Source organism: Pinus tabuliformis, chromosome 7 (assembly GCF_031772625.1).
Source record: "Pinus tabuliformis cultivar Carrire ecotype Pingquan chromosome 7, CPIR1, whole genome shotgun sequence".
NCBI classification, from domain to species: Eukaryota; Viridiplantae; Streptophyta; class Pinopsida; order Pinales; family Pinaceae; genus Pinus; species Pinus tabuliformis.
Window position 1 is genome coordinate 95,895,167 of NC_142293.1, and position 13,119 is coordinate 95,908,285.

The following is a 13,119-nucleotide window of genomic DNA, read 5'->3' on the forward strand; positions in this document are numbered from 1 at the left end:
CCACCCCAACAATTTTACTACTCAAAGTGACCTAAATTTACGTACTCCATTCGTTTACATTTGAACTTATTACCTTTTTATAATAATAAAAAAGTTATATATACCCTAAGTTATGGGGTTTGTCTAATAAAATTGATTAAAATTTGAAATGTTTGGCCAACAAAATTGATTAAAATTTGAAGTTTGCCAAATTTGAATGGTAAGTGAATTTATTAGATGATGTTCACAGAATATGAATAAATTAATGAAATTTATTTAAAATTTCTATTGAAATTTGTTTTAAGGTTTTTTTAATCGAATTACACTAAATTTAAAAAAAAAAAATTAAAGCTAAAATATACTTGATTTAAAAAGAAAAAGAAAAGCTAGGTTAACAAAATGTTATCTTTAAAAGTTAAAATAGATAAAAAGACATATCAATAAATTTTGGGAGGATGATGAGGATCATGTTGTATTAATTTACATATAACAAGACTTTTTTTAATAGTATTTTTCATTTCTATTTTAATAATATTTTCATTTATATTTGTTTATCTTAAAAAAATTGATAGGTTGATTTTTTATTTATACCATACATACTTAAAGTATATAAATGTATATCTTTATAAATAGTTATAATACAAATGTAATATTTCAATAAAATATAAAAAATTAAATATTCAAAAGAAGAAATATATGTAAGTTCAAAAATATATATTTTAATATTCAAATTTTGTTGTCATTTATTTGTTTAGAATATATCTATATCTATATATATATATATATATATATATATATATATATATATATATATATATATAAAACGAAACTATGTAAATAATAAATTTATAAACGAAACTATGTAAATAATAAATTTATATATTTATAAACCATTACAAAGTGTAATATTTTGAGATCGGAGAGATGGCGAGGGCTTGTGGATGCAGGGAAGCTCTGGTCGACGTTGCTACCAACATCAAAGGATATGGCATTCTTTTTAACACAGATCCTCTTGTGGACATATCTGTAGCACCCAAGAAGGAGCGGCCCAAGAAGCCCTTATTAGTGACTTTCACGATATGATATTACGCAGGGTAAAAACCTGGGGTCCTAATGTTGACGATTTCTATGGCTCCTTGCTCGAGGCTAACAGAGTGCTCCATGAATGGCTGGATAAGAATTTCAATCTAGAGGAAGAAATGTCATTGTATCAAATTCTAAAGGCCTTGGCACATCTAAACTCTTTTTTGACCGCTTCATGTGGATCCAATGCGACAATCATAGATCTACACTCTCCCATCGTAGATTTTTTCGTAGAGAAGGAGTGGCTTGTATAGGAAAAAAAATCTTCAAGGAAAAGAATGCCAGGATCAGTTACATGCTCCTTGTCCTCCTATCTGCTATATTGCACCAAATTTGAAGGTAAACCAAGAAGAAAGGAGCTCCAAAAACCCATATCTGAATTCATTAATTATAGATATGCTCAGAAAGACCCTGGATATAGTAGATCTATGGATGATATAGCAGAGGAAGGTCAATTTTCAATTTTTTATAAAAAATTTGTATGGAAAATCTGTTGTTGTTTTGTGGAATTGGGAACAAGATCTGGTAGAAAATATGAAGTATACCATCCAATCTCATAGGGGTATACCAACAACTTTCAGGTGCTTCAATATGAGGGCAAAGTGCTTCAAGATCAATATCTGGTGGAATCATATGGAGCGGGAAGGGACTCTTCTATTTCTTTGAGCTTAAGGATGAAGGGAAGAGCATCCAATCTAAACTCAAAGAAACCTAACAAATCCACATCATTCAAAGATGCCCTTAAAGGGAAGGCCTACGCTCTAGCCAAATCAAATCAAATTCTGAGTGTTCCTAGTCTCTGCATTGTGGAACAAATGGATCAAGTTCTAGAAATGGCAGTATATCTTTTAAAGGTAAATAATATAAGTTTAATCTTCCAAATCAAATAAAATTCTGAGTGTTCCTAGTCCCTACATTGTGGAACATATGGATCAAGTTCCATAAATGGAAGTAGATCTTTTAAAGGTAAATAATATAAGTTTAATCTTCCAAGCACATAGAATTATATACAAATTTAGTGGCTTCTACCAAACCAAAGGATCTATTTCACTAGATTTTTACTACCTAGATAGTAAATTATGATGATCATTTATCTACCAGGGGTTTTTTCAATATTAAATTTGAATAATTAGAAGTCATGGATTTCGTCTTGAAATAAGGGCCATGGTTTCAGGGATCTGTGGGTCTTTTTATAACCCCACGGTTCTTGGATTTTGATGTCAATACCATGGTGGTCTCCAAAATGTTAATGTGGGTAAGATTTCATAATCTCCCTCTTCATTTTTGGCATCATAAAGTTCTGGAAGGAATTTGAAATAATCTAGGGAATTTTATAAAGACAGATACACAAAGAACTGAAGAAATTTCATGGGTTTGAGTTTAAGAAATTTAGCTTTCGTTTTGGTGAGACCAGGAGGAGCTTGTAAATGATGTAGAACAAAAATAAGGTCTGCATACCAGGGAGAGGTAGCAAAAGCCTCTGCTACTTGTGGAGTCGCCAGCTCTTCTAGTTCGTTGAGTATAGCTAGAAAATTTATATCCAAAGCATGTAAATTAGATTCAACCATCAATTTGGCTAACCCCTGACCTTTAATGAGTTTGGTAGGTTTGATTTCAATGTCATATTCTAAGATAATGGCAATCCATTTACCGCTTTCCCATCAAGCTCATTTTGGGTTAGTATGTCCTTTACCACAACATTTGGAACAAAGGCAATTATATGTGAATGGAGGATATAAACTCTAAAATCTTTTATTGCTTTTACCAAGGAAAAAGCTTGTTTTTCCATGATATCATACTTTAATGCAACATCTCTCAAGGCTTTACTAAAGAAAGCAATAGGTTGTTCATGTCCTTCATTATTTTTCTGTAAGAGAACTGCAACAATAGTATGCTCAGAAGAAAATCAGAAAATCTTTTGTAAAATATGGGCTAATCAACACAAGGGCCTAGGTTAAGGCTTGTTTTACCTTATCAAATGATTGTTTAGCCTCAATGTCCCACTTTACCTCTGTATCTTTTCTTAACATGTTTGTTATATTTTTCATAAGCTTTGCTAGATTAGGAATGAATCTCCTCAGAAAATTGATCTGGCCAATAACAGATTGAACTTCCTTTACATTTCTAGGGGGATTTATTTTTAATATAGCTTCAATTCTGCTAGGATCTATTTTGATTCCTTCCTTTGAAATGATATGTCCTAGCAGTTTTCCTTCTTGTAAACCAAACAATGTTTTCTTTGGGTTGAGGGAAATACCAAATCTCCTACATTTTTCAAAGACTCTCCTTAGGTGAAGTAAGTGTTCCTCATCTATTTTCGAAAAAACAGTGATATCATCAAGATATATGACTATAAATCGACCCATTTCATCTGCAAAGGTAAAGTCCATTGCTCTTTGGAAAGTGGCACCAGCATTCATTAAACCAAAAGGCATCTTCACATACATGAAAGTGCCCCAAGGTGTAGTAAATGTTGTCTTTTCTTGGTCTTCAGGATGTACTAGGACTTGATTGTAACCAGAAAAGCCATCTAAAAGAGAAATTCTACTAGATCCAACCACCTTCTGCAAAATGTGATCCATCTTAGGCAAAGGGTAATTATCTTTCAAAGAGGATTTATTAAGATTTCGGAAATCAATACAAAGTCTGATTTCTCCAGTGTTTTTCCTAGTTGGAACTAAATTAGACACCCATTTAGAATATCTTAATGCCACTATGATCTTGGCATCATACATTCTTTTGACCTCTTTTTCAATTAGAGGCATAAGCATTGGGTTGATTCTCCTTAATTTCTACTTAAAAGGCTTGTGGTCTTGTTTTAAGGGAATCTTATGTTGTATAATGCTAGTGTCATAGGATTTCAAATCCTCATAACTCCATGCAAAAACATCTATGAATTCTTTGATCATGTCTATGTACTTTAGCCTTTCTGTTGGGGTATAGATTTGGATAATTTAATCACCTTAGGTTCTTCTTCAGAGCCCATGTTACATTCTTCAACTTCAGCTCCAGTACGTTCGATTTTGGGATTTTTGGCTACGTCATTAAAGTCAAACAAATATTCTAAGGGGGCTAATCCTCTAGGAAAAACATTATCTTTCAACTGTAAAATTTCTGATTCTTCTTTTTCTTGATCTATTTGTTTCAAATCTAATTTACTCACACCGCATGTACACTATCTTATGCGTCCACTTTTGTGTCTATATTAGCATACTCAAACTCATATTTTGACTGCAAAAAACTTTGAATCTGTGCATCATTTCCAAAAACTTTCCAGTATCTAATATTGTCTGGTACAGTAGGTTTGTTCTTTACTTTAACAATATATTGGTGACTAGGATGATATGGAATTTTACAGGTACTAGTTGAAGTAGCAAGACCATCAGGTAGGATGTTTTTATCTCTAGGGACCACAGACAGGCTATACTCAATGAAAGATTCTAAAAAATCCAAAACAACATTCCTATAGGCCCTCATCCTTGGGTGTTTAGCAGAATATTCCCCTTTAATTTGTTTTATTATCAATTCAGAATCTCCATGTATTATAATTCACTTAGCACCTAACTTCTTTGAAATTTGTAACCCTAAAATTAAGGCTTCATACTCAGCTACGTTGTTAGAGCATTGGAAATTTAATTTATATGAATGGCCTTCTGAGTGATTAGTTTGTGAATTTGTAACCCATACGCCTGCCCTTGATCCTTCTTTACTAACAACTCCATCAAAACTTAAATTCCATAAAGGTTCATCTGGTTTATCATGTTCCCTGATATCTATTTGGCATTCCTCAATCTAACATAACTCAATGTTTTCATTGGGAACTTGTTCCTGTATGTTTATGTCATTATACAAAATAAATGAATCAAGGTCTGAATGGACTGAATATAAGGGATAATTATGAGGTTTATACTGAGTAGTAACCATAAACTTCATGATTTTTTCCTTATATAGTCTCATATTCTGACCAAACATCGGAATTGTAGCATAGGCCATATCCATTTGGAGGGCTCCCTAGAGTTTAGCTCCCCATGAACGAGACAGTAGCATGCCATATTTAGGGGGTATGTTAGCAACAACTATGTCCATTACCACGCTCTTGGCTGGTATTTGCACTAAGTTGACACACAAATACTTAATAATTCCAAGGCATTTTACTTTACTTGAATCAAATGAATACAGATCTTTATATCGTCTAGTGATATCTAGTCCCAATTTTTCCATGATAAACCGAGGCATGATATTGTGAGAGGCCCCTGAGTCAAGCATTGTGTTATGTAAAATTTTATCATGGATGTTTAATCTAATGTAAAAAGTAGGTACATCTCCATCTTGGATTTTACCATCGACTTTAGGTCCAAACAATATTTCAAGTTGATCATAAGATACATTGACTGTATCTGTATCTTCTCCTATACTTAAGGCTTTCATTACTTGTGATCTGTATGCAATTTTGTTCATTAGTTCTGTTAAAGGAATGGATATTTTAAGCTTTGCCAATTCATGTTCTATACTGAATGATGTTTGAGTTTTTTTTAAATTGATGGCCTCTTGTTTTTCAGCCAAGTCCTTTTGGGAGATATCTCTTTGCTGGCTAGTGGAGGGATTATCAGTTTGAGTTGGTTTGACTACAGTATCAGGTCTTTTTTGGGTTGGAACCTCAGTATTCTTTCTAGCAAGAATCTCAAGGTTTTCTTGGCAGGTGTATCAACTGGCTTTTTATTTGGAGTATCAGGTGTTTTCCTACTCCTCAAATTATATTTCTTATGGACTTCCATAATTGCATTTTCAAAACCTTTCTTATATTCTTCTAATTCCTTGGGATCTACCTCATCCTGGGATAGTAGAAAAAGGTCTTGTTCTTCTTGAGTAAGAAATGTAGAATCATTGTCATTTACTCCCATTAAATTGATTTGAGAATCATTCATGTATTTAGTTATTTCTCCCTCCTCATCTGTATAGTTCTCTTGAAAAGGAGGTCTTACCTACTGATAGAGACATTTTGGATCCATTTGTTTGATCTGGGGTTGGTTTCCTCTAAAATTTGGATTTCTAATCTAGGAAGCAGTTTGGTTTTCTCTAGGAGGAATCCTATCAGTTATGCTTATCCTATCCATCATTTTCTCCATGGTTCTAAGTAGACTATCTATTTTATAATCAGATGGAGAAGAAGAGGAAGGTTCCTCTTTGATAGTAACCCTTCTTTCAGTTTTTAATTTTTCTTTTTTGGCTAATAAATTAGCCTCGAATTTAAGGGCATTAGCTTGCATTTCCTCTAAGGTAGTAGGGTCTCTTTCTCTTAGCTGATATGCCATATCGACATCAAATCCTTCAAGGAAATGTATAAGGGCCAAGCCCAGGGGAGGTTTAATAGTAGGTGGAATTGCATTATAAACTTTATTAAACCTATCACAATATTCTTCCACGGTCTCATTAGGTCCTCTCTTTAGGTTTTTATATTCATTCAGGATCTGAAGAGGATTCTTTTTGGTTTCCCACCTATTTAGGAAAGACTGATGAAAGGCAACAAGGTCAGCTATGCTAGCTGCTGCTAAATTTTTAAACCATTTTCTTACCTCTCCACCCAAAATCTGGGCAAAAAGTCTCATCTTTACATCACTTTCATCCACTTCCTAAAGATCAAATAAATCGTTCATTTTATCTATATGTTGTTGTGCATTAATAGCACCAATGGCATCAAATTGAGGAATTCTAGTTTGATAATCTTGGGGCATAGGATGCAACTGGGCAGGTAAAACCAAGGGAGCATAACGAGCAGCCATGTTGGGTTGAATAATATGTGATCTTATGGGATGTATAAATATAGGATTTTTTGGGATAGGTTGGGTTACTGTCTATGATACTACTGGAGAAGTAGTAGAGATTACAGAAGGGGTGGGGCTAATTGATGTAGGATGAACAGATTGGGAAGAATGAGATGATGATGCAATAGTGAGGGCAGAAAGTTCAACAGATTGCTGGATATAGGCTTGATGTACAACTTCATCAAGTGCTGATACAAGATCCTGCAATTTGTCAAATTTTTGGAGGGCTTGTTGATCAAAATCAGGTTCAACAGATAGTTCTACAAATTTGTAGGGCTGGAGAACATATTCATCAATTACTGTTTTATCGACAAAACTTTCAGATTTGGTCATAAATAGACTATGTTCAAATGGTAAGTCAAACTGAATATCTTCTATGGTAACGAACTTTTCTAGAAGATAATTTTCCCTAGAAAGGGGATTATTACTTCCTTGGCTTTCAGCTAAACTTATTTTCCTTAGTAACCTTTCAGGATAATCTATAATTTCAGGAGGTTCTAGATCAGGGTGAGATCAAGTGTAATTTTTTTTCGGAGCCATATCTTAAATGTGAGAGACAAACTCTAATCCTTTATTTCTAAAATTTAGATCATTACTCTTCCTGAAATAAAGTTTTATGAACTAGGGAAGTTAATTTTGTAAAAATGAAATGAATATTTGTTCTTCCCCAATATGGTCACCAAAATGTTAGCACTCTGTGATTTTTTGATGTTGCAAAAGAAAATCACAAGCGTAACCACAAAATCACTTTGGAGCTAAGGATCTAGCCTCCCTGAACTTAGAGAGGGATCTCTCTATCATATTTAACTTTGTTGTATTTAGATATTAGACTAGTTATGACAGTTAAAAGTTTGATTTTTAAATTGATTTGATTAAATAGATGCCTGAAACTTCGATTGGGCTATGCAGTCTACAAACTTTAACATGGATCTATCTCAGATTTTCAAAGAAGTTTCACAGGGCAAGGTAGCTAAACTAACTGGAACTTTTAGATTTAGATGAAATGTAATAGAAGAAAAGATATAAGTTCAATTGAAGCTAAAGAACAATTAAGAATTCTTTAACTTGATATTAGAAGAAAAAATTTAAATTATCGACACCCAGAATCAGAGTGTATCTTTCAACAAAATGTTTTCATCAACTTTCTGTAATATAATTCAGATTTAAGAAAACATAAGTATGGAAACAAAAAAATAATCACATAGACAGTGAGAGAGGCACTTCACCAAATGGTCCAACACATGAATCTTGTTAAGAATGTCTTTTTTATTATTGATCATCCCATCAAATGAAAAAGTGCAATAGCTTTGTGGAATGCAAAAATCAACCCTTCATACTTCAAAATAAGAAGTATTTATAAGTTATTTACAAAATATCCTGTCAAAACTGACTAGGATTTATTTTAGGAATTCCTAAATAGAATCTATCTAACTAAATCACCTTCTTACTCCAGTAACTCGCACAATTTATCCCAACGTTGTTCACCAGGGATGGACATTTTGAGTAACTTCCTGTAGACCTCGTCCACTTCAGTATATTTGGAAAAAGTTGGTTTGGAAATGAAGATGTGCTTGATTTCATACTGGATGTCCAAATCATATGTTAATGCCTCTAAAAACACTTTTCTTGTTATGCTACCTTTCACTCTTGCAAACTTAGAACCATCTTTAGCAATGGTCATCAATTTCTGGTTGTAATCTGACCATGTGCTGAGCTTGTCATTTATCACTAATAAATTGGGAAGTCCCTTTTTGTAGAGGACTTCCAATTTGTTGAAGAACCTTTGTACACCAATGTCCAGAACTTGACATTTTTCTTCCAGCTGTCTGATCAAATTCCTTTTGGTCAACACCTTTTTTACCTCTAGTATGGTCTCAGTCTTGTCCTCAATCTCCAGTTCTTCTAGCTCCTGCTTGTTTTTGGAATTGAGGAACTTGATGAGCTCTGTAGCTTCACTAGGTTTATCACCCAACTGTTCTATGATTTGTTCAATGGCTTCATTAGATTTATAAATTAATTCCTTCTGCTCAAATATGATCTGTATAGATGGCCATATTTCTATCATGGCTTCATTTATCATTTTCCAAATGTTCTCCTTGACCTGGGCTAGGGTATTACCCATGGAAGTTTCCTTTTCTATTTGTTGCACTCTCTGGGTAAGTCTATGGGATTTCTGCAGCTCTGTTAGGAGAGAATTCTCATATCTGATGTTATGCTCCTATAGGACCTTTACATCCTCTCGCATATTTTTTATCTCTTCTCCTTGTATCGACATATTTTCCATTGATTGGGCCAGTTTGATTGAATCATATGTAGTTGAAGTTGTGGGTGTTGTAGAGGAGGATGCTCCTGCTGTTGTAGTTGTTGTAGGAATGCTTGTTTGAAGTAGTGATGCAATAGGTACTGCATCAAGAGGAACCATAGTGAGCTGAGAATTCTTCTCCTTTTCTTTGATTAGTTTATCCATCTCTGCATCCATTTCCTTAATCTATGCACTTTGTGCCACTAGTAACTTCAACATTTCTTCTATTTGTATATTTGATTCTCCTAATTCCTTTGCATGAGGATCTTCAGTGGCGGGGAGATTCAATTTCTTTCCCAGGGATGTTATATCAACATTCTTCTTCTTAATAATCTCTTCCATGGCCTTTGAATTAGTTGGATCAAATCTTGCTTTAATCGCCATCTCCTCTAAATATTTAATTATATTTTGTTTGGCTATACAGGAAATTTTCTCCATTTTTAGTATTGATTGAACATTGTTCAAAGATATTTGTAGCTTGGAAATCATAATAGTAGTCTGTGTGAAAGTTGAATACAACATCTCTCCTGTTTTCATGTGCATGTCCATCTGGCCTAAAGGATGGACATCTTTTGCCTCAAACTCAAATGTGGTCTTCTTGAAATTAGCTGATGATTTAGGTTGAGTTACTTGAGCCTGCAGGAATGCCATGTGCATTCTTCCTTTCTTTGTATCATAGGCTGAAATGCACTTGTATTGAATTGAGGAAGACTATTTCTTGAATTGAGTGTAAATGTTGTCATGGAGGGCTTCATTCCTCTGTTTGATTTCCTTGTACCTTTGAAATATGTTTAGTTGCGTCTGTTATGTAAATGACTCTATTGTATGAGGTGTGGTGGTTGGAGTTTCTTTAGTGGTTGAGGATGATGGAGAATCAGTGGTGTTGCTGCCAAACTTTAAAGTATGAAGGCCAGAGAGTACAATAGTACCCGGTTGTTTCCTCCATTGGTGGCAAATCTACCTTGGAGCATGTTTTAACTTTCTTGGAATAAATATTGAATTCCTTTGCCGGGACTTCTGTTACAAGAGAAGGATCATCTTCTCTTTTCCTTTTCTTAGTTTTCTCTCTAGGGGTAGGAGTCTCTGAAGCGATTCTAGAAAGCACCTGCTCCTCGACCTCCTGCAATGTGTTCTCTACCCAATCCTTTTGATTTCTATATTTGTCAATCTTTGGTCTTTGGGTATGTATATAAGGGGTTGTCTTCTGCTCCACCCTTAGTTTAGAAATTACCCCAAAAGGGTCATAAGACTAGGTGAAACTGAGGGAAAAATTCATCTGTTTTAGAAGGAGGTTTGCTTCCTCTCTTGTTGCTCTATTATTACAGATAAATGGCCCTATCTGTGTTTTTATTTTGAATTGGGACTTCTTCTTGGCTGCCACAAAGTGAATGTTATCTAATTGGATTATTTTCCTGATGTATTCTAAGGAAAATATCCTCATAGGAAGATATTTTGGCAGTTTATAGGGTGGTAGCTCAGAGCCATAAACCTTGATCTTTGTATAGTTTTGGTATAAATACCAATCTTCTATCTTCACATGTTCACTGAGATGCAATACCTTTTGAATGTCCTCACTGATCCTAGGAACTTGTATGCCACAGCAAACAAGTTGTTGGATATATGAACTGATCTATAAAATCTTTGAACTTGTACTCTTGTGAATGTTTTCTGATAATTGAGGTCTAAAATATTATGGACTGAGGCTCTCCTTGTTGATTGAGTTTTTGAACTACAAATGGAAACCTGTCTGTCTAGAAGAAAATAAACATATGCATGAGAATAGAAGAGTATCTGAACATTCCTTCAGTTAGAAACTGAAGGAATTGTTCATGTATTACATCTACAAGAAAGTGACCATAGTAAAAAATGACTGAAAGTCCTTCTTCTGTGGAAAGGGTGGATAGAAAGCCTAAAATAGGCTCATCTACCCATTCATCTGAGAAATACCCAAGTATGCAAGACAAGACAGAGATGATCTATCTGGTTCTTTGGGGGAAAATAGAAGAGGGATAAGGGGGGTTTTTCTTGGGCAATTGAGAATCCTCTGGCAAGAAGACTTCAAAAATTTGGGCTCTCTAGGGAAAAGTGAGTTTTTGGTAAATCTCTTTGAGAGAATCAATTGAGAAAGGGGTAAGGGATTCACTGTGTGGGATCTGCAACATTTGATTTATACTCTCAGGGGTAATGGAGAAAAGGATTTCACCATTAGGGGATATGATGGCTCTTTTGCTTGAGAGATAAGAGGCCTGGCATTTGAGGAAAACTCTAGGAAATAATAGGATTGAGGGAAAATGAATAGGGGTAGTCTGGATTGCCAAAGCCCAATTTCATCTGATTGGTCTAGATAGGTGTCTCGAAACCAACAGTGTAATTCAAAGAGGTCGAATTCACACTGTGTTTCAGCAATTTTGTAGTCTTTTTCAGCTAAGGGAATGTGGTCTAAATCCACAGAGGGAGAAAGCATTGGGTTTATCACAGTGGCATCAGTTTTGGTTTTGGGGGCCATTGTGATAACAGGGTAGAATTGCAGAGGATGACAATGCTCATTGCACGGGAAAATAATTCATCGGTAATTACTCTGTCAGCAATGGATGATAGACGAGGAAAATAGAGATCGGATTGATACCACTGTGAGAGTATGAGGGTGAGGAAAGAAAGTGATCGAGGCGAGTATATGGATTTATAAGTTCGCAACGGAGCAGGACCATTGGCTAAAACAGCTGTTTAGGGGAGCATTTACTCTACAACGGGAAAATCCGCAACGGGAGGATGTGGCGAATGGGAGGGTGTAATGGTTATTTGACATGGTGCCAAGCGATAGGTCGAAAAGGACGCGGGACCGTTGGGTGAAATGGGCATGGGATCATTGGCGAGAATGGGCGCGGGCTAAGAGGTTTTCAGAGGGGGGTACGAGCAATAAGTGGTAAGTGAGAGGGGGTGTACGAAATGGTGTGAGTGGGACATGTAGCGGCGGGAATTGATAGGGAACTCGTGTTTTTGGATCCCCCCCCCCTCGCTGATAAAGGGAAACATGGCGGGAGGGGGGCGTGAAAAGGCCTAGGAGTTGTTCAATGAAAAGGGGATCGTGATTAGCAGTAGGGATATGTGCGCGGTTTAAATGCCAACGATAAATTGTCCCATCGCGCATATATTTTTACAATAAGGTCCAGACTTTGGACAAATAATATCAATTGTTACATTTTCATAATAAGTTCAATTTTCCCCTAAACTAACTCAACTAAAAGCGATTAGGGTGCCTTTAGGAGTGAAAACCCTTATTTATTTTGCAATTTAAATAACTAAACACCTATTCAAAAACTAATCTAACAATTGCATTAATCCAGATTACACTGTTGGATTAATTTATTCACCTAATCTACCTAATCTAATCTTAGCCAAGATTACACTGTTTGGCTAACTTATTCATTCTAATCTAATTGACATAAATTGAAAATTGTTTGAACATGATTAAACAGTATGTTTTTGTTGATGGTGTTGGACCCGCCAACATGTCAGGGGATCTCCCCTTTAAGAAGTCTCAATTAGACCTCAAACTGTTCGTTGTAGGAGTCCCAGCAGTGGGTCATATGGTAACGCCTTGACCACGCTTTTGCACAGAGGCAAGTAAGATGTCCCTGTTGGTAGCAAAGGTGTGACATATGTGTTACAATGAAGGTGTATGAATGGTCCTAACACAAAGAAAGTGGGGTGGGTGCGCTCCTTGGAAACTTGTGATAGCACGGAGTTAAGAAGGGAACACACGAGAAAATATGCATCACAACATGGAATGAAAGTTAGCTAGCAATCCAAAGTAATGGTTAAACCAAAATCACATTTCAGAAAGATTCATACATACGTATACAGAAATAGCTACACAGCCATGCGTAAGCAAACAAATACATATATCATTTAGAGTACTCGAGATAGCTGAAA

The 13,119-nt window shown here is 35.2% G+C and overlaps 1 protein-coding gene across 2 annotated transcripts in view; it reads left to right on the forward strand.

Annotated features, from left to right (window-relative positions):
* Positions 1-13,119, forward strand: part of LOC149245439 (uncharacterized) — an 85,836-nt gene that overhangs the window by 21,538 nt on the left and 51,179 nt on the right. The window lies entirely within an intron of this gene.